This window comes from Hipposideros armiger, unplaced genomic scaffold (genome assembly GCF_001890085.2).
Source record: "Hipposideros armiger isolate ML-2016 unplaced genomic scaffold, ASM189008v1 scaffold_938, whole genome shotgun sequence".
NCBI classification, from domain to species: Eukaryota; Metazoa; Chordata; class Mammalia; order Chiroptera; family Hipposideridae; genus Hipposideros; species Hipposideros armiger.
In genome coordinates, this window is record NW_017732288.1 from 336,961 (window position 1) to 358,271 (window position 21,311).

A 21,311-nucleotide genomic window follows, 5' to 3' on the forward strand; every position below is an offset into this window, starting at 1 on the left:
GTTTGGAGAAAGTAGACAGAAGGGTAGACTGCCTCAATCTCTTGCCCTGACCACTCCTCTGAGGTCTCCAACCCCCTCCTCCCTCTGACATCAAATTGCCCTGCTTCCCTGCCTGTTTGGAGTTTGCTTTGCTATTGTTTTGACTCCTTACCTGAAGACTTCTCCTTCCTTGGCTTTCTTGTGATTTTTTTTTTATGAACCTCCTTAATTTTCTGACAACTCCTGTAACAGGAGGAATTTCTTCTACCTTAATTCCAGCCAGCATTTCTCCCAGGCTCACAGCTCCGTCTATAGATAATGCTAATTGACTGGAGGAGTCAGCTATGTGACTAAACTTCAGGTCTGACCCTAACGAAGAGATTTGGGGATTTTTTTGTTCTTCCTTAGATCCTGCCTCTACCTCTACCCCTTCACCCTCCCCTTGTGATAAAACACACTTGGGCTTGAAGGTGCCCTTAAGATGGATTTGAGAAAGCTGGAAAGCTCTCATCTTCTCCTTAAGGTGCCATTGCTGAACACAGGGACCTTGTGACAGAAACGCTCCATGATTTCATTTTCTGGCCCTTTTTCTTCTGTGCATCATCATGCAGCCAGGCTCCGAGTCAGAACCCTTACCTCATTTCTTACCTTAGGCAAGAAACAGCCTCAGCCTCAGTTTCCTGGTCTGTAAAATGGGATGATAGCACCACCCCACAAGGGTGTGAATACAGACTTGCACTCCTGGCAATCTGTAAGCTGCCCATGAGCTGCCAGGAGATGGCGGACAGAGCCAGCACCCTCCCTCCTCTCCTCCTGCAGCACCAGGCCTTCTGGATGATGTGATGCAGCCAGAGAGACCCCCCTCTTCCTCATGGCTCATGGGCAGGAAGTTTCCCTGTTCTGGCATTAGGTGATGGGATCACTCCCAACCACATTGATCCAGGGACCTCAGAGTAGCTTGGGACATTTCTCTTTTCATCATTCCCTGCATTCAGTTGATCTACATACCTCTTGACCTTTGAATCCTGCCCCCATCCTGTTAGAACTTGATTATCTCTGGCCACTCTTTCCCTTGCATGATCAGTGTGGTGGCCCTGGGGGTCACCCTGCACACTTGATGCTCAGTGTTCTCAAACAGCAAATCGGACCAAGGCCTCTTATTAGGGTCAAATGTTTGTGTCTCCTAAAAGTCATAACCTATTATTATTACACTATGAGATACACACACACATACACACACACACACACACACACACGGCTATATTTTGAGATGAGGCCTCTAAGGAAGAAATTAAGGTGAAATAAGGTAATAAGATTGGGGCCCTCATCCAAGAGAACTAGTGTCCTTATGAGAAGAGACACCAGAGAGCTCTCACTCTGCCATGTGAAGACACAGCAAGATGACAGCTATCTGCAACCAAGAAGGATCTTCTCAAAGAAACCAAACCCTACCAGACCTTGATCTTGGACTTTCCAGCCTCCAGAATCATGAGAAAATAAGTTTCTATTGTTAAGCCATCTAGTCTCTGGTATTTTTGTTATGATAGCCCAAGCAAACTAATCCAGTTCCCCGATTGTAGGCCTCTATGGGTCCTCAGTGCCCTTAAGGCTCTGTCTCCTNGGCTATATTTTGAGATGAGGTCTCTAAGGAAGAAATTAAGGTGAAATAAAATAATAAGATTGGGGCCCTCATCCAAGAGAACTAGTGTCCTTGTGAGAAGAGACACCAGAGAGCTCTCACTCTGCCATGTGAAAACACAGCAAGATGACAGCTATCTGCAAGCCAAGGAGGATCTTCTCTAAGAAACCAAACCCTGCCAGACCTTGATCTTGGACTTTCTAGCCTCCAGAATCATGAGAAAATAAGTTTCTATTGCCATCTAGTCTGGTATTTTTGTTATGATAGCCCAAGCAAACTAATCCAGTTCCCCGATTGTAGGCCTCTATGGGTCCTCAGTGCCCTTAAGGCTCTGTCTCCTGACCGGGCACAGCAGGCTTTCCCCGCTCCAGCATTCCTTTCCAGCTCCATATCCAGCTGCCAACCCACTCTTCACCTTGCTCTGCCAACACACAATGTGTCCTTGTGTACCTCCAAGTTTCACACTGGAGCTTCCAGGCAACATGACCTATCCATCAATTCTCAAGACCCACCCTGATGGCTCACCCCAGACTTCTCCAGGCAGTTGTGCCAGACTCCATGCTCCCAGAGCCTGTGGTCCTTCCTCCTGTGTTAATCTCATGTGGTGCGCATGTGTGTTTCTCACCAGCTATGTGTGTCTCGATGACAGGAGCTTCATCTTATTCATCGTTTCTGTATCTGGGCATTGTACAGTGTGCGGCACAAGATATCCAAGCCCTCAGTTCATACTGGTACACGAATTAATGAATTGTCTATATACAACTTTGAGAGGATAGAATCTTCCCTTCAAAGAAAAATTACTTTAAAGGGTTTTAAATGAGTAGACAGACAACAACCATGAGGTTAGCGAAAGTCCCAGGTGAGAGTGGTTCCTGAATGGAAACTCCAAAGCCATGAGGCTGAGGAGTGGCAGGGCATGGGGCAACAGGTGGCTGCCCAGGTGCTCGAGGGAACGTCCTGGGCTTCTGCACATGGTGTGCAGCAGTCATGGGGGGTCCTGACTTTCCTATGTAGAATATAACACACAATCTTGCTGTTTCAATGATTTATGACTGATTTGGGTTTTTAATTTTTATTGCACTATAAAATACATACATGAAAGTGCAAAATCCAGAGTGAGTTTGATGTGAACAAAGCAAATACATTTATGTAACCAGCGATATCAACCCCTTTTAGGTCTCATGTGACTGTCCAGTGCCTCCAAATTTATTTAACTATCCTTGAATTCTATGTACATAGACCATACATATGTGCTTTCTTGTGTTTGACTTCTTTAGTCCAACAACAATATGTCTATGCAATATGCATTTTGTTGCATGTGGATGTTGAGTGTTCATTATCTTGCTGTATAATATCCATTGAGCAAATACACCATTGCTGTTTTGTCCATTCTTCTCTGACAGACACCTGGATTGTCTCATGTTCATCTATTACAGATAAGACTGTCAGGAACATAAGAGTGCAAGTCTCATAGGCACAGGTGAACACATCTCTGGTGGATTTGTATCTAGAAATAGAATTGCTAATCCATAAATTTCAGCTCTACAGACACTTTCCAAACAGTTTAACAAGGTGTGGTACAAATTACCATCTTTTCAGCAGTGTGTGAGAGAGCTATTGTTCCATATTTTTGTCTGTATTTGGTATTTTCCACATTTTCCATTATAGCCATTCTAGCTAACTTTTAAATTAAAATTTTATTTTGAGATTATTGTAGATTCACATGGAGTTGTAAAAAATAATACAGAGAAATCCCACGTACCCATTTTCCAGTTTCTCCCAAAGGTAACATCTTGAACAATATCACAACCAGGATATTGACATTGATACAGGCAAGATTTGGGACCTTCCTATAACCACAAGTTGCCCTTTTAGACAGCTGCATCTACTTCTTCCCATCCCCAATCCTTCTTAACCCCTCACAACCACAATGTGTTCTACATTTCTATAATTTTCTCATTTCAAGGATGTTTTATAAATGAAATAATATAATATGTAACATGGAGATTGAATTTTTTCACTCAGCATTATTCTATGAAGATTCATGCATGTTAATGCGCGTATTGATAGTTCTTTCTTTTTATTGCTAAGCAGTGTTTCATGATATTGATGTACCAGATTTTGTTTAATCATTCACTCATTAAAGGACATCTGAGTTATTTCCAATTTAGGATTATTATGACAAAAGCTGCTATAAACATTTACATCGATGTGGCTTTTTGCGAAAATAAATTTTCATATATAAATGCCTAACAGTACAATTTCTGAATGATATCGTATAGTTACTTGTTTAGTTTTTCTTAAAGATACTAGCAAATTGTTTTTTAGAGTAGCCTTACCATTTTACAGTCCCATCAGCAATGTATGAATGATCTAGTTTCTGTGTTTTCTCACCAGTACTTGGTGTTGTCATTGTTTTATTATTATTTTAGCCATTTTGACAGGTATGTAGTAATACCTCATTGCAAATTTTAATTATAATTTCTCTGATGACTAATGATGTTGAATATCATTTCACTTGCTAATTTACCATTTCATGCCTTATGTCCTTTTTCTAATTGGGTTATTTGTTTTTTACTGTTAAATTCTGAGTTTTTTAGTATAGTTAAATACTAGTACATCTCAAATATGTGGTTTATAAGTAGTATTCTCTCCCAGTTTGTTGTTTAACTTTTCATTTACTTAACAAGTTCTTTTGAAGAGCAGAATTTTTTAATTTTGATGAAGTCCAGTGTATCAATTTTTATTTTTATGGACTGTGTTTTTGGTGTCAAATGTAAGAACTCTTTTCCTAGCTCCAAATCCAGAACGTTTTTTTTCTAAAAGTTTTATAGTTTTGTTTCACATCTAAGTCTGTATTTCTATCCCTTCACCAGTACTACACAGTTCATATTACTATACCTATATAATAAGTCTTGAAATAGTGTTAACTGATTCCTCCCACTCTATCTGCATTTTCTATATTGTTTTAGCTTTGCCTTTCTATGTATATTTAGAATCTTTTCTGTATTATAGTGCTGTTTACTTTCTGTATAAATTTTAGAATAATCTCTATATCTAAAAAAATTTCTTGGATTTTTATAGGAATTGTGTTAAATTTGTATATCAATTTGAGGAGAACTGACATGTTTATTATGTTGAGTCTTTTGATTCCTGAACACAGTATGTCTCCTCATTTATTTAGATCTTTGATTTCTACCATTGGTGTTTTATAATTTTCAGCATACAGGTTCTGTACATGTTCTGTATTTATATCTAAGTATTTATTTTTTGAGCAATTGTAAATTATGTTGCATTTTTAATTTCTGTTTCATGTGTTTATTTATAGTATATTATCATAAAATTCATTTTAGTATGCTTTTCTTTTATTGTGTGACCTTGCTGAATTAATTTATTAGGCATAAGAATTTTTTGTAGATATTTGGGGGTTTTCTATATACAATCATTTCACCCGCAAATAGGGACAGTTTTCTTCCCTTCCTTCTGATAGGGTAGGTAGATAGATAGAAGTGAGCAAGACAAGGAGAGACCTAGGCCTGTTTAGAAAGCCCTTTATTGTAGCACCTACTTAGGTCAAGACCCCCTGCAGCTGCCCTCACTTACAGCACCAGTGCCTTACCATTCCAGCAGGATTCCAGGTTCACATATGCCCCTACATCAAAGGGATGTAGTGTTAGAAGTTAGAGAGAGAGAGAAACCATCCTGCTTATCAGAATGTACACCCTGTTTCTCAGGGCCATTGTAATGGGCTCAGACAATCTTGAGAGCAAGAAGGGAGTACTAAGCAAGCCCTTGGGGAAAATGAGAGATACTGGAGAGGGAGAGGGGGAGACAATTCTACTCATAGAAATAAAAACTCTCACACAATGTAAGGAGAGGCTGCTTCCCTCTCTTGGGTCAGCCTGCACCATGTCTCAGAGTATACTTTTACTAATAAATTTCTTTTTTATAAATTTATTTATATTTTTATTGTGAAATACACATTTTTTAGAATTAGTTTCAGCTGTACAACACAGTGCAATAGTTATACTTTTTACCCCTTGAAGTGACAAACTAATAAACTTCTTGCTGTTCTATGCTTAACAAACTCTGTCTCTTGACTGAATTCTTTCCTTCAAGAAGGCAAAGAGTGGAAGTACAATGTTGTTCCTGGTAACACTTATTTCCTTCCTTCCTTCCTTCCTTCCTTCCTTCCTTCCTTCCTTCCTTCCTCCCTTCCTCCCTTCCTCCCTTCCTCCCTCCTCCTCCTCCTCCTCCTTCCTCTTCATCATCTTCTTCTTCTTCTTCTTCTTCTTCTTCTTCTTCTTCTTCTTTCTTCTTCTTTTCTCTCTCTCTCTCTCTCTCTCTCTCTCTCTCTCTCTCTCTCTCTCTCTCTCTCTCTCTCTGGCTTTTATGCCCTTTCTTGCTTTATTGCACATGCTACAACTTATAACTTTATGTTGAACTCGAATAGTGAGACTAGTGAAAACAGACATTCTTGCCTTGTTCCTGATCTCAGGGAAAACCATTCAATCTTCCATCAATGATTATGTTGGCTGTAGGTCTTTTGTAGGCACTCTTTATCAAGTTGAGGAACTTTCCTGCTATTCCTTTTATTTTTCTGCACATTTTCATTATGAAGAGGTGTTAGATTTTGTCAAATTCTTTTTAACGAATCCATTGATAAATCATGTGATTTTCCTTCTGTGGACTGTTAATATGGTAGAATGTATTAATTGCATTTTGAATATTAAATAAATCTTTGCACCTGTGGAATAAATCCAATTGGCCATGGTGTAAAATTGTTTTTATATATTGTTTAATTTTATTTGCTAATATTTTATTTTTGTTGTTGTTGGGTTTTTTTGTGTGTGATTTTTTTTTTCTTAGCTGAGCCATCCTGCCACCTGTTGGCAGTTAAGCGGCATCTCAGCTCGGCCGGAAATCGCACTGGCGACCCTGTTGTTCAGAGTTCCTACTCTTGAGTGAGCTCTTAACCAACTGAGCCACTCGGCCGGCCCGCTAATATTTTTTTAAGGGTTTTCAGTTTATATTCATAAGGGATATTGGTATTTTTTGGTAGCATCTTTGTTTGATATCAAAGTACACTAGCTTCAGAGATTTGAAAGTGTCCTTCCTCTTCTATTTTCTAAAAGAAAACAGAATTGGGTTAATTCCTCTATAAACATTTGGTAGAATTTTTCAGTGAAACCATCTGGGCCTGGATATTTCTTTTTGGGGAGTTTTAAAATCATGAGTTCAATTTCCTTAATGGTCAAAGTGTTACACAAATTACTCAATTCCTAATAAGGTGAGTTGCTGCAGTTTTCCCCCCCAAGGAATTGGTTAATTTCATCTAGTTGTCAAATTTATGTGTGTAGAGTTGATCATAGTATTTCATTTTTTTATCATTGCATTGATACAGGGTCTGTTATAATATTTCCTAATTCATTCCTTTTCAAAAATACATTTTTTAATTTTTCAATTACAGTTGACATACCATATTATATTACTTTCAGGTTTACAACATAGTGATTACACATTTATGTAACTTATGAAGTGATCACCCTGATAAATCCAATACCCATCTAACACCATACATAGTTATTACAATATTGTTGACTATATTCCTTATGCTATACTTTATATCCCTATTACTATTTTGTAACTGCCAATTTGTACTTCTTAATTCCTGATCTGTTTTTACCCACCCTCCAACCCCCCTCCTACCTGGTAATAATCAAAACGTTCTCTGTGTCTATGATTTTGTTTCTGTTTTGTTTGTTTAGTTTGGATTCCACATCTATGTGAAATCATATGGCATTTGTCTTTCTCTGTCTGATTTACTCCACTCAACACAATAGCCTCTAGGTTCATCCATGTTGTTGCAGATGACAAGATTTCACTCTTTTTTATGGCTTAGTAATATTTCATTGTATATATGTACCGCTTCTTCTTTATCCATTCATCCATTGATGGACACCCAGGTTGCCTCCATATATTGGCTAATGTAAATAATGAACATACATATACACATTTCTCTTTCAAGTAGCATTTAGGGTTTTGTTGTGTTAATACCCAGAAGTGGGATTACTGGGTCCTTCTTTGTCTCTTGTTATAACCTTTGTTTTAAAGTAATTTTGTCTAGTATAAGTATTGTTATCCCCTTTTTTTGTTTCCATTTTCATGAAATATCTTTTTCAATCCCTTTCCTTTCAGTCTGTGTGTGTCTTTCGATCTGAAGCGTCTCTTGCAGGCAGCATATCAAAAGGGGCTTGTTTTCTTATCTATTTAGCTACTCTATATTTTGATTGGAGAATTTAACCATTTACATTTAAAATAATTGTTGGTAGATATAGAATTATTGCCATGTTATTATTCATAGTTTTGATTTTTTTTCCCCCTTCTTAAAGGAGTCCCTTTAACATTTCTTGTAATACTGGTTTGGTGGTGATGAATTCTTTCAGCTTCTTCTTGTCTGGGAAGCTCTTTATCTCTCCTTCAATTTTAAATGACAGCCTTGCTGGGTAGAGTAGTCTTGGTTGTAGGTCCTTTGTCTTCATCACGTTGAATATTTCATGACAATCCCTTCAGGCCTGAAAAGTTTCTGTTGATAAATCAGCTGACAGTCTTATGGGAGCTCCCTTGGAGATAACTAACTACCTTTCTCTTGCTGCTTTTAAAATTCTGTCTTTCACTTTAACCTTTGGCATTTTAATTATGGTGTGTTTTGGTTTGGGCCTTTTTGGGTTCATCTTGTTTGGGACTCTGTGCTTCCTGGGCCTACATGTCTACTTCATTTGCTAGGTTAGGAAAGTTTTCCATTATTGTTTTTTCAAATAGGTTTTCAATTCCTTGTTCTCTCTCTTCTCCTTCAGGTACCCCTATGTTGCAAATGTTTGTATGCTTGATATTGTTCCATTGGCCCCTCAAGCTATCCTTTGTGTGTGTGTGTGTGGGGGGTCTTTTTCTTTTTGCTCTCTGATTAGGTGTTTTCAGCTACCTTAGCTTCCAAATTGCTGATTTGATCGTCTGCTTCATCTAATCTACTGTTGAGTCTCTCCAATGTATTTGTTTCTTTTTCTTTTTTTTGGGGGGGGGTTTACAATGTTTATTTATTTTATTTTTTTATTCTTAGTGTTTATTTATTTTTAAAATTTATTTTATTTTTATTTTTATTTTTGTATTAGTTTCAGGTGTACAAAAAGTGCTGGTGAGGATGTGGAGAAAAGGGATCCCTCATGCACTGCTGGTGGGATAGCAGATTGGTGCAGCCACTATAAAAATCAGTATGGAAGTTTCTCAAAAAACTAAAAGTGGAACTACCTAATGACCCAACAATTCCACTTTTATGTATCTATCCAGAGAAATTCAAGATGCTAATTCAAAATAATTTATGCACCTCTATGTTTATTGCATTGCTATTAACAATAGCCAAGACTTGGAAACAACCAAAATATCCTTCAGTAGATGACTAGATTAAGAAATTGTGGTATACAATGGAGTGTTACTTGGTTATAAAGAAGAATGAAATTTTACTATTTGCAATGATATGAATGGACCTAGAGAACATTATGCTAAATGAAATAAGTCAGATGGAAAAAGACAAATACCATATGATCTTACTTATATGTGGAATCTAAAGAACTGAATAAATGAGCAAACTAATCAGAATCAGCCTCAGAGATATAGAGGAAAAACTGATGATTACTACATGGGAGGGGTTGGGGATGAGGAAGGAGAGGAGGGGGTTAGACAGCATAAATTGGTAAGTACAATATTACCACAGGGATATGAAAGACAGTTTGGGGAATATAATCAATAATGTCATAAAGATTTTGTAGGGTGTCAGATGGGCACATGTCTTATTAGGGAGACCACTTCATGAATGGTGTAGATGCTTAACCACTGCATTGTACACCTCTAATGTATTCTTCATTTCAGTTATTGTATTCTTCACTTCTGACAGTTCTTTTTTTATGTTTTCTATCTCCATGTTCATGTTTCCTATCTCTTTGTTGATGTTCTCACTGAGATCACTGAGCATCCTTATAACTAGTGTTTTGAAATCTGTGTCTGGTAGATCACTTGTCTCCATTTTTTTAGTTCTTTTTCTGGTGCTATGTTTTGTTCTTTCATTTGAGATGTGTTTCTTTGTCTCCCTATTTTGACTGCCCCCACCTCCCGTGTTTGCTTCTGTGTATTAGGTAGAGTTGCTTTATCTCTTGGTTTTAGTGCAGTGGTCTTATGTAGTAGGTGTCCTGTGGGGCACAGTGGCATAGTTTCCCTGGTCACCTGAGCTGGGTGCTCTAGGTGTGTCTCTTGTGTAGACTGTGTGTGCCTTCCTGTTGTAGTTGAGCCTTGGTTTTTGTTGGTACATCAATAAGATTGATTCATGCTCAGGCAGATTGGTTGTGAGAACTGGCCATGACTACAATAGAGAAGTTGTTGTGCCTGGGCTGACACTATGGAAGTAGGATTCACTTTAACAGGGCTCTAATGCCTGCCCAATCTGCCCTTTGGATTTGTCATTTCTGAAGGTGGTTGGGTGGTACTCCAGTGTGGTCTAAAGCTGGCCATTGGGTGTGTTTTCTTGGGCCTCTTGGGAGGAGCTTTCTTGCAGACCAAGTTCAGCTTCTGTTTGTGCCCTGCCTGGGGCCACTACATGTGAGGTACAAAGTGATTTCCAGATGGTTACCTCTTGTGCTGGGCTCAGAAATGCCTGGAAGAAGCTAAGCTGCAAACCAAGGCCAGCTGCCACTAGTGCCAGGCTTGAGGGCTTGAGGCTGCTTAGCAAGAGGCACAGCCCTCCCACCCTTCAAGGCCAGATGATGCTTGTTTGTGGTGTGTGAACCTGTGAGAAATTTAGAAAAGTCCACAGCATGACCCAAGACAGGCCATTTGTATGGAAAAGCCACTGGAAATGGCTTGGGTGAGCCCACAAGTTGGGTGGAGTGGGGTCAAAAGGAATCACCAGGGCAGGTGAATGGTGTTAGCCAGGTTGATGGAGACTCAGATATGGGGCTGCCTGCTCGTGTCAGGTGGGTGTGAGGAGGACTCAACAAAGGAACAATTGCTTCTGTTAGCATGTCTCTCTGGGAGAAAGCTGCCCCTGAAGCCAGACAATTCAATTCTTCCCTGTACAATTTTGCCCTGTGTGTCCCTGGAGCCTTTTGAGCTGCTGCCCCAGTGCTGGAGCTCAGAGCCAGTGAGTTTGTCAGCAAGTAAGGCTGTGCACAGGTCCTTTAAGAGGCATACCTGGAACTTCAGCAGCCTTCTATCTTACTCATGCACCATCTCCTCTGGTTTTCACAACCAGAAGTTATGGGTCTTCTCTTCTGACAGAACTCTCTGTTGGGGAGCCTGGTGTGAGGCTGGGACCCTTCACTCCTCAGCTGATATATCCTTCCCAAGTTTTAACCACCACAGGCGGGTGTGGGACCAGCCCTTCAGGTGTCTCCGCCCCCTCCTACCAGTCTTGATGTGGATTCTTCTATATGTCCTTTGTTGTGGGACTTCTCTTCAGCTAGACTTCAGGTGATTCTCAATGATGGCTGTTGTGCAGTATAGTTGTAATTTTGAAGTGGTCACTACAGGAGGTGAGCATAGCATTTATCATCTTGACCAGGAGCATCCCCTCCCCCACCAAGTCATTTCTTTCTTTCTTTCTTTCTTTCTTTCTTTCTTTCTTTCTTTCTTTCTTTCTTTCTTTCTTTCTTCTTTCTTTCTTCTTTCTTTCTTTCTTTCTTTCTTTCTTTCTTTCTTTCTTTCTTTCTTTCTTCTTTCTTTCTTTCTTTCTTCTTTCTTCTTTCTTTCTTTCTTTCTTTCTTCTTTCTTTTTGTCATTGTTAGTCTTGTTAAAGATTTATTAATTGTATTAGACTTTTCAAATAATCAGCTTTTTAGTTTCATAAATTTTAACTACTATTTATTGTTTTCTGTTTTCATATCCATCTTTTCCTGCTCTTACCCTTCTTGTTTCCTTCCTACTGTTTGCTTTGCATTTATTTTGTTCCTTTTCTTTCTTTCTTTCTTTTTCTTTTTTTGAGTTGGGAGTTTAGATTATAATTTGAAAGTTTTCCTTTTTTCTAATGTATGCGTTTAGAGCTATAAAATTCCATTTTGTTACTGCTTTAGCTCTGTTCTACAAGTTTTGATATATTTTATTTTTATTTTCATTCAATTCAATGTGTTTTTTTCCACTGAGACTTTATCTTTGACCCAAGTATTATTTAAAAGTGTAAAAGTGTATTATTTAGCTTCCAACTGTCTAGAGATTTTTCCTGTCATATTTCTGTTATTGATTCCACTGTTCTGTTCTAGTTTGATTCCACTGTGGTCACAGAACATATTCTGTTATATCTTAATTCTTTTAAACTTGTAAAGGTTTGCTTTATGCTTAGGATATAGTCTGTCTTGGTATATGTTCCATTAGCTTTGGAAAATAATCTGTATCCTGCTGTTGTTTGATGGAGTGTTCTATAAATATTGAATTGATCCTGCTAATTGATGGTGTTGTTGAATTCTTCTATACTTGCTGAATTTTTGTATAGTTATTCTATCATTAAGAGAGGGATGTTGAAATCTCCAACTGTAATTGTGGACTTGTCTCTTTATTCTTTTACTTGTATCAGTTTTTGCTTAACCTAAAAGCTCTGTTGTTTGGTATACACACATTTAGGATTATTGTGTTGCCTTCGTAGATTGTCCTTTTTATCATTATATACAGTTGGAATCTGTCTTTGGTAATTTTCTTTGTTCTGAACTTAATGTGATATTCATATATCACATTCCTGCTTTCATTTGATTACTATTTGCCTAATGTATGTTTTCTCATTCTTTTACTTTCAATTTCCCTATGTTGTTATATTTTAAGTGAATTTCTTTTAGATAGCATATGTTTATGTAATATCCACTTTGTTAATTTATGTCTTTTAGTTGATGTCTTTAGACCAATTGCATTAAGGTAATTATTGATATTTAAGGCTTAAAGTTGACATTTTATTTTCTGCTTTTTGTTTACACTCTGATTTTCGTTTCTCTGCTTTTTTATTTCCTTTTATTTCTGTGGGTTACTACTTGTACATTTCTTAGAGTTCTGTTTTATCTATTTGTCTGTCATGTTTCTGACTATATCTCTATATAGCTTTTTTCATGATTTCTATAGACATTACACTATATGTAGTATTAGAGACTAATAGTGTCACCAAGTGAAATAAAATTAAATAGTGCAGTGCAGTGTAGAAACTGTATCTCCATTTATGTGCCATTACACTTTCCCTTTTGTAACATAATTGTCTTAAATACATCCTCTATATATGCTTAAATTATGTAAAAATGATTTTATAATTTTTGGTTCAAATATCAAATGTAATTTAGGAAACCCAAGTGGAGAAAGAAAATGCATTTATTTTCTATTATTTATTTATTTATTTATTTATTTATTTATTTATTTATTTGTTTGTTACTATTTTTATTGTAACCTAAGGGAAGATTCCAAGAATCTTTCTTAAATCGTTTCTTTCTGTTTGTAAGACTTCCTTTGCTATTCTTTTAGGGTAAATCTGCTAGTGACAAATTCTATTAGTTCCTTTCATCTAAGAATCTCAATTTGTTCTTCATTTCTGAAGGAAATTTTAGTTGGTATAGGATTTAGGCTGATAATTATTTTCTTTAAGCATCTGAAAAATGTGATACTTTTTTTTGTGGCTTCTATGGAAAATGTTTTTTCTCTCACTGCTTTATGGATATTTTTTCCTGTCTTTAGTTTCAGAAATTTGACTCTGATGTGTCTTAGTGTAGACTAAGATGGCATGTTAAGACATACTGGTAGAGACATCCTTCCTCAAAGGTCTTAGATATAATGCTACTAACATGTGTGTGGGGGTGGGGGGGGGGAGGGCAGGCTCCTGCTAATACTACACCTGAACCAACCACAACTGCAGCTGCTAGCTAATGTTTATTGAATATTCACTGCAAAAATGCCTGCAGTGAGAACAGAAACCAAGAAAATTGGCTTAGTGCTAAGTGGTGTACCTTCATGACCCAACCCTTAGTCATCATAATACCTCTGTTGGGTTGGATTGTTATGTAGATCATTTCCTAACATGAGCATTTAAAATTTAAGGGCTGTTCTTTTTATTGAACCATGAGGTACTTAAAGAAATGTTCTGTCCTAGTCTATTCAGGCTGCTATAGCAAAATACCACAGACTGGGTAGCTTAAACAACAGAGGGTTATTTCTCATAGTTCTGGAAACTGGAATTCCAAGATCAGTGTGTCAGCAAGGTCAAGGTCTGCTGAGGTCTCTCTTCCTGTTCTACAGACTGTTTCCTTCTTGCTGTGTCCTCACATGGTGGAGAGAGGAAGCTCTGGTCTCTCTTCCTCTTCTTCTAAGGGCACTCATTCCATCATGGGGGCTCTAATGTCATGACCTCATCTAAGACTACTTACCTGCCAAAGACTCCACTATCACATTGAGGGTTAGGGAACACACTTTGTGGGGGACACAAACATTTAGTCCACAGCAGACATTGTTTTGTTATGTATCTAATTCCTTTTAACGTTCCTAGCACCTGGGCAGATAGCACCCACGGTGTCATTCACTTGCCTGGGAGCCTGATGCCAGAGAGCTCAGCATAGATTTTCAGCAACTGCACAGCTGTACTGTTTGAACATTTTATGGAGCCTTAAGAAAATCCAATTTCATTAGTAAAAAACATGTTTGATTATAGTAGCTACCTATGTATTTCTAAAATGTCAATGCTATTCTAAAGTAAATGGGAACAGAATCTGCCTTCCCTGAAATTAATTCTTGTTCAATAGATAAACATTTATTAATGCTGCAGCCTCTGAAGAAACACAGCACAGAGTTTATGAGGCATGGTTGGTGATGAGGGACTCAGAGACAAAAGTCATGGACAGGGACAAGGCCAGATTTTTTCTCCTGCAATTGACACTGAGACTAAGTAAGACAAATGCTCAAGGCATCAAGGTTCCTGTGTGGCCTCTTTATAGGGTTGCAGCTATAAGTCAGCATGGTTTGGACCTGGGTAAAATTTTTCCTGGAATCTGATGGCCAGAGCACGTGTGCCTTCTGCATTTCACAAATGCAGAGCCTCTAAGGTTTCAGCAGAGAGTCAAGGGCAAGAGAGGACCTTTCAGTCTCAAGGAGTCTGCAGGGCCTGCAAAGAGTTACCAGTTGTTTGGGTCTGTGGTGCATACACATCTGCCTGACTCTTTCTCCTGCTTTACCATTGGTGATTATTGACAACTTCTGGACCTTCACACACCTTCTGGGCCAGTCAGAGAGCAACCTCTCTTTCACTTACCCCACTCAGCTCAGGCTTGTCCATACTGATTGAAAAGATATAAACACATGTACATGGAAGACGAGACCCTTTCCTATATCCAGCAATTAACCCTGGACTACATTTTCTCTCACCTTGATGCTTTTGCAGAGCCTTCTGTCTCTGACAGACATGATCTGCCTTCAATATCAATGTTGACTGCTAACACTTAGAAAAACCTGGCACATGTGTGAATACTGTAGATATACTGCTAATGTAGGTGAGTTGATATCATTAGTAGATTAGAAAATTATTGACTTGCGCCTTGTACTCAAGGCATTACATTTTGAATGGATCATTTTATTCCTTCAATATTTTTGGTCTTCAATAAAGCTCTATAGTTTTATCCATTAAGTCTTTTTTTTTTTAAATTGGGGGAGGGAACAGTGTTGGAGAATTGGGGAGGGGGACCAGCCAAGTTGTTGTTCTTCAATCTTAGTTATGGAGGGCGCCAGTAGCCTTCTGGCTGCCCATCAGCAGCTCGTGGCCTCTAAGCTCAAGGTGTGTTACAATCTTAGTTGTGGGTGGGTGTAGCCACCATCCTATGTGGGAGTCAAACCAGCAGCCTCGTTGTAAAGAGCACACGCTCTATCCACTGAGCCATCTGGGTGCTGAGTTAATTCTTAGTTGCGGGCAGGTGTAGCCCACCGTCAAACAGGCAGTCTTGTTGTTAGGAGAATGTGCTCTCACCAGCTGAGCCATCCTGCCACCTGTTGGCCACTCAGTGGCAGCTCAGCTCAGGCACAGCATCACTGGCCCATGTGAGAATCAAACCAGCGGCCCTGTTGCTCAGAGCTCACGCTCTTAAGCTAACTCTTAACCAACTGAGCCACTTGGCTGGCCCCTATCCATGAAGTCTTATTTTTAATGAACTGTATCTAATTTTGTCTTCTTTCCTTTATCTATTCTCTCTTAAACATATTCCGACCACATCTTCTTTAAGGTCTTGCCAGAAACACCAAAGACCTTCTCACTGCCCATTCTAGAACTCCTTGTACTCATCCTATCAATAGGCAACAAACTGGACATGTCCAACATGGAAATATGAATGCCCACACTACCTCTAAACCCATTACTTGCTCAGGTTTCTCCATTTCAATAAAGGATGCACCATTCACAGATTTGTTCAAGCCTCAAATTAGGAAGATTTTAATTCCTCTCTCAAACCACATCCAATTCACTAGTAAGTCTTACTGACTCAAACGTCAAAACGTTTGCCGAATTTGAAACTTCTTGCCACATCCACAGGTATAACCTAGTCTGATTCAGCATCTTTTTTTTCTTGGACAATATCAGTAGCCTCTAATCTCCCTACTTTTACAGTCAATTTTGCACACATCATTTGAAGTCAACTTCTAAAAGTATAAATCTGATCATGTCACCTCCATACCTGAACTTTCAAGGATTCTCATTGCGCTTGCACTAAAATCCTGACTTCTTACTATGGCCCACAGGCCTTCAATTACCTAGCCACATGGAGCAGACTGTATTTCCCAAAGACGGTCTAACCTACATATTTGTCCCATCACTGACTCTTCTCTCACCCCTTTGATTTGGGCTTTGATCATGTCAAGTGATGGAAGCCCTGACTGACCTCTGACTGCAATGTCATAGAAGACTGAGCCAGAACCATATAGCCAAGCCACTCCCAAATTCTTGGCTAAGAGAACTCATGAGAGATGATAATACGTAATACTTATTGTTTTAAGCCACTGAGTTTTAGGCTGACGTGTTATGTGGTATTTAATAACTAATAGTTGTCTAATTCTCTGACTCTACCTCAACCACTCTGTGCTGCTCAAACAGTTAAAGTTTATTTCTGCCTGAGGCACTTCGTGTTTCTTATTTTTTCCAAACTAAGAAAACCCCAAAACTTTAATTTTCTCTCATTGACATATGGTTAATGCTTTCACTTTGTTAACATGCCTGTTTGAATGTCACATTCCAGGAAATTTCCCTTTATCTTCTAAACAAAATGCCCCCTATCTGCCTCCACAATCATTTTCTGCCTATTACCTTGTTATTTTTATTTACTGTACTCTACCTTAAACTACATGTCTATTTACTTATTATCTGTCTTTTTCATTAGAATGTAAGCCCATGAAGGCAAGGATTTAAAAAATTTCATTAAATAGTACATCTCAACAACATAGAACAATGTCTAGCACATTAAAAAAAGAGAGAGAGACTCAATTACTATATGTTAGATAGATGTTGAAATATTAATAACTCAAACTTTTATTATTTCCTTTCAAGATAAACTGGGTAGAACTTTTCTCCAGAACATTTGATGAATTATCTCAAATAAGGTGTCAGTCATTAAACTTTGTTTATATTTAAACATAGAGCCAGGGAATATATTTTTATATGATGTATAGTATCAAATTAATTTTTTTACAATTAATAATTTTAGAGGGAGTCCATGGAACAAACAAAAGCAAATATCAAACCTTGACTCTAGTCTGCCTTTTTATCCTATGCAAATGTAAGTTAACTTGACCTTGGCCATGCTTTAGAAGGGACCAGGATTTTTAATGTATCAGCTTAGAGATAACAGGAGTGGGACCTCCTCTTATATAGAAAATACCCCTATAAGAGAATATGCTGGATTCAAGACAGCTATACTTTTGTTGATACTTCTTCCATCAAGAAGTGAGGTTTATGCCTGTCTCCTTGATCTGAGTACTTCTTGGAACCTAAATGGATGATTTGCTTAAGAGATAATGGCAGAAGTGACACTGCACCAATTTCTGAGACTAGACCTTAAAAAAAACTGGCAACTTCCATTTCCCACCTCTTTGTGTTTTTGTTTTGTTTTGTTTTATATGTATATAATTAAACTTTATTATGGGGGAAATGGTTAGTAAAATTACATAGGTTTTAGGTGTGGAATTCTGTAATATATCATCTATATATAACATTGCGTATTCACCACTGAGAGTCAGTTCCCCTTCCATCACCATATATTTGATCCCTTTTACCTTAATCTACCACCCCTCCCCCCTTATCCTCTGGTAACCATTAAACTATTATCTGTGTCTGAGTTTTTGTTTATTTGTTTGTCTTGCTCCTTTGTTGTTTTTAGTTTTATATCCCACATATCAGTGAAATCATATGGTTCTCAACTTTTTCTGTGTGACTTATTTCGCTTAGCATAATAATCTCAAGATACACCTATGTTGTCACAAATGGCACTATTTCATCTTTTCTTATGGCAGAATAGTATTCCATTGTGCATATATACCACATCTTCTTTATCCAATCATCTATCTATCACTTGTACTACAGAGCAACAATAATTAAAACAGTATGGTATTGGCAGAAAAACAGACACACAGACTAATGGAATAGAATCGAGAGTTCAGAAATAAACCCATATAAATATGGACAGATGATTTTCAACAAACAAGCCAAAAACATATAATGGATAAAAGACAGCCTCTTCAATAAATGGTGCTGAGAGAATTGCAAAGCCACATGCGAAAGAATGAAACTAGAATGCTATCCTTCACCGTGTACCAAAATGAATTCAAAATGGATCAAAGACCTAAACATAAGACCTGAAAAAATAAACTGCATAGAAGAAAACATAGGCACTAAACTTATGGACCTTGGGTTCAGAGGATTTTAAGAATCTGACCTCAAAGTCAATGGAAGGAAAAGCTAAAATAAATGAATGGGACTATATCAAACTAAAATCTTCTGCACAGCAAAAGAAACCATCAACAAAATAAAAAGGCAATGAACCAAATGTGAGAAGATTTTTGTGAACAACTTCTCCAATAAGGGGCTAATATCCAAAATATATAAGAAACTCATACACCTCAACAACAAAAAAACCAAACAATCCAATTAAAAATGGGTACAGGATCTGAATAGACATTTCTCCAAAGAAGACATACAAATGGCCAATAGACATATGAAAAGATGCTCAACATCACTAGTCATCAGAGAAATGCAAATAAAAACACAATGAGATATCACCTCACACCAGTTAGAATGGCTATCTTCAACAAGACAAATAATAAAAAGTGTTGGAGAGGCTGTGGAGAAAAAGGAGCCCTCACACTGTTGGTGGGAATGAAGAATGGAGCAGCCACTATGGAAAGCAGTGTGGAGATTCTTCAAAAAATTAACAATAGAATCACCATATGACCCAGCAATCCCTCCCTTGGGTATCTACCCAAAAAATCTGAAAACATATATCCATAAAGATATGTGTACTCCTATGTTCATTGCAGCTTTAGTCATGGTGGCCAAGACATGGAAACAACCAAAGTGTTCTTCAATAGATGATTAGATAAAGAAGATGTGGTATATATACACAATGATACTGGCGGGTGTAAAGCTTTTATTTACAATGGTCACAAAGAGGCCAATTTGAATATCTATACCCAGTTAATTGATTCAATTAGACCGGCAGCTGCTTCACTGAAACTTATTGTGATTAAGCGTGAGTTGTGCTTTCACACATGCGTATGATCCCCAGGATGGCCTCAGCATTCCCAGACCACCGGATAAGGAAGTTTTACCGAGATCATGCCCTCGGGTCTTAGCATTCCAAGACACTCCCTTATGACTTCAAAGGATCAGTGTGCAGCAGCATTCGAATTGGCAGCTGCAAGGTGACACCCAGGTAAGGTAAAATGAAAATATGTCATTGGTAGGGACAGTATGTGCAGGTCTTCCATGCCCCATCTCAATCCTCTCCTTGCTGGCCATAAAGATTTGCTTCCATAAATTGCTGTTTAGTATAATGTCTCCTTAGTAAGATTGTAAATTCTTAAAGATGAGAAAAAAAGCCTCATTTGTTTTGTTTCTTCCTTACTCTGAAAACTGTAATAAGCAGTAAAAATGTAAGTTGAATGCAGTAATGAATTAATGGATGTATCCATTATTGGCTCAATTGGTTCTTGATAAAAATAAACTCCAAAGACAAGAGTTTACTGAGACATCAGGTCACTATCAAAGATCTGTCATCAGAAACTTCATGATTCATCCCATACTTCCTTTCTGAAATATCCAAATGTCATACAGGAGAGAACTGAAGCAGATGAGACCTTCCTTGTCACATGAGTGTCCACAGCTTATCTTCAAACTGTAATTATCTGATCTCAGCAGGAGGAGGCTCAAATGGGACTGTGAGCCTGGACAGCCAGAAATTTCATGAACCTGGTGGCCAGAAAAACACCTTGCCTGAAAAATTTGTAAATATGCACTTTAATTACTTCTCCTCAAGTACTTAATTTGCATATGACATCACATTTGTTCCCTGCTGGCATTCTGATATACTGTATTTGGTGTATTTACACTTGGCACATTTGGTATTCTCATCCTAACTTAGTTACAATTTAATTAATTGTTTTACTGGTATATTCAATTTTTCTTACATTTAATGTGTATTTATTTATTTATTTATTTATTTATTTATTATTTTTTAAGCTGAGCCATCCTGTCACCTGTTAGCAGCTCAGCAGCTGCTCTGCTCGGGCCGGGACTCGAACTGCTGTTGCTCAGAGCTCAAACTCTTGAGCAAGCTCTTAACCAAGTGAGCCACTCGGCTGGCCCATTGTGTGTTTATGAGGAACCTAACATGAGGCCAGGATTTCACATTTATTTCTATGCCCTCTCTTCTCACAGGCACCTGTCTCTTCATAAAGCCATGATTTCCTACCACCTGATGCTGGGTCCCATTTCCCGGCCCAGTAAATGCTTTCTCTTTTCCTCTCCATTTAAACTAAGTTCCCTTTTCTCCCAGGGCCTCACCAGGTCACAAGGAAGGTTCTGGGAACTCAAATCACATGAAACTTTAGTTGGTCTCATTGGTGAGACCACCTCAACCAATAGGCTTAAATAGGCCTTTGGGGAGGGTAGAAGCACAAGGAATTAGGCATTTCTCAACAGACATTTATAGTTGTTGATACTCAATCCAAAGAAGAAAATGAAATGGTTTTCATTTCAGACACCAAATCAGGCAAATACAGGAGACATTCAGTGGCAATATGTTCATTGGTATCCCTGAAATCAAATCACTTCATGAGAGATTAAAATCTCTTCATGAGTCTTTAAAATGTGCTCAACTCTGTTCTAAGTATTTTACTTATATGAAATAACTTAATCTTCCCAAAACAAATTTATGACATAAGTACAACTATTATCCCCATTTAATATTTAGAAAAACTGAATAACAACCCCAGATATTTTCCTAAGATTCATAGGTAGTTTGTAGCAGAGCCAGGTTTTGAAGATAAATTGTCACAGGTATAGTGTGGACAGAGTGGGTGAAAACACACATATTTTCTCAGCAGAGATGCCGTATGTATAAAGTGCCTACCATATATTTAATATCCAATGATAGATTTAACA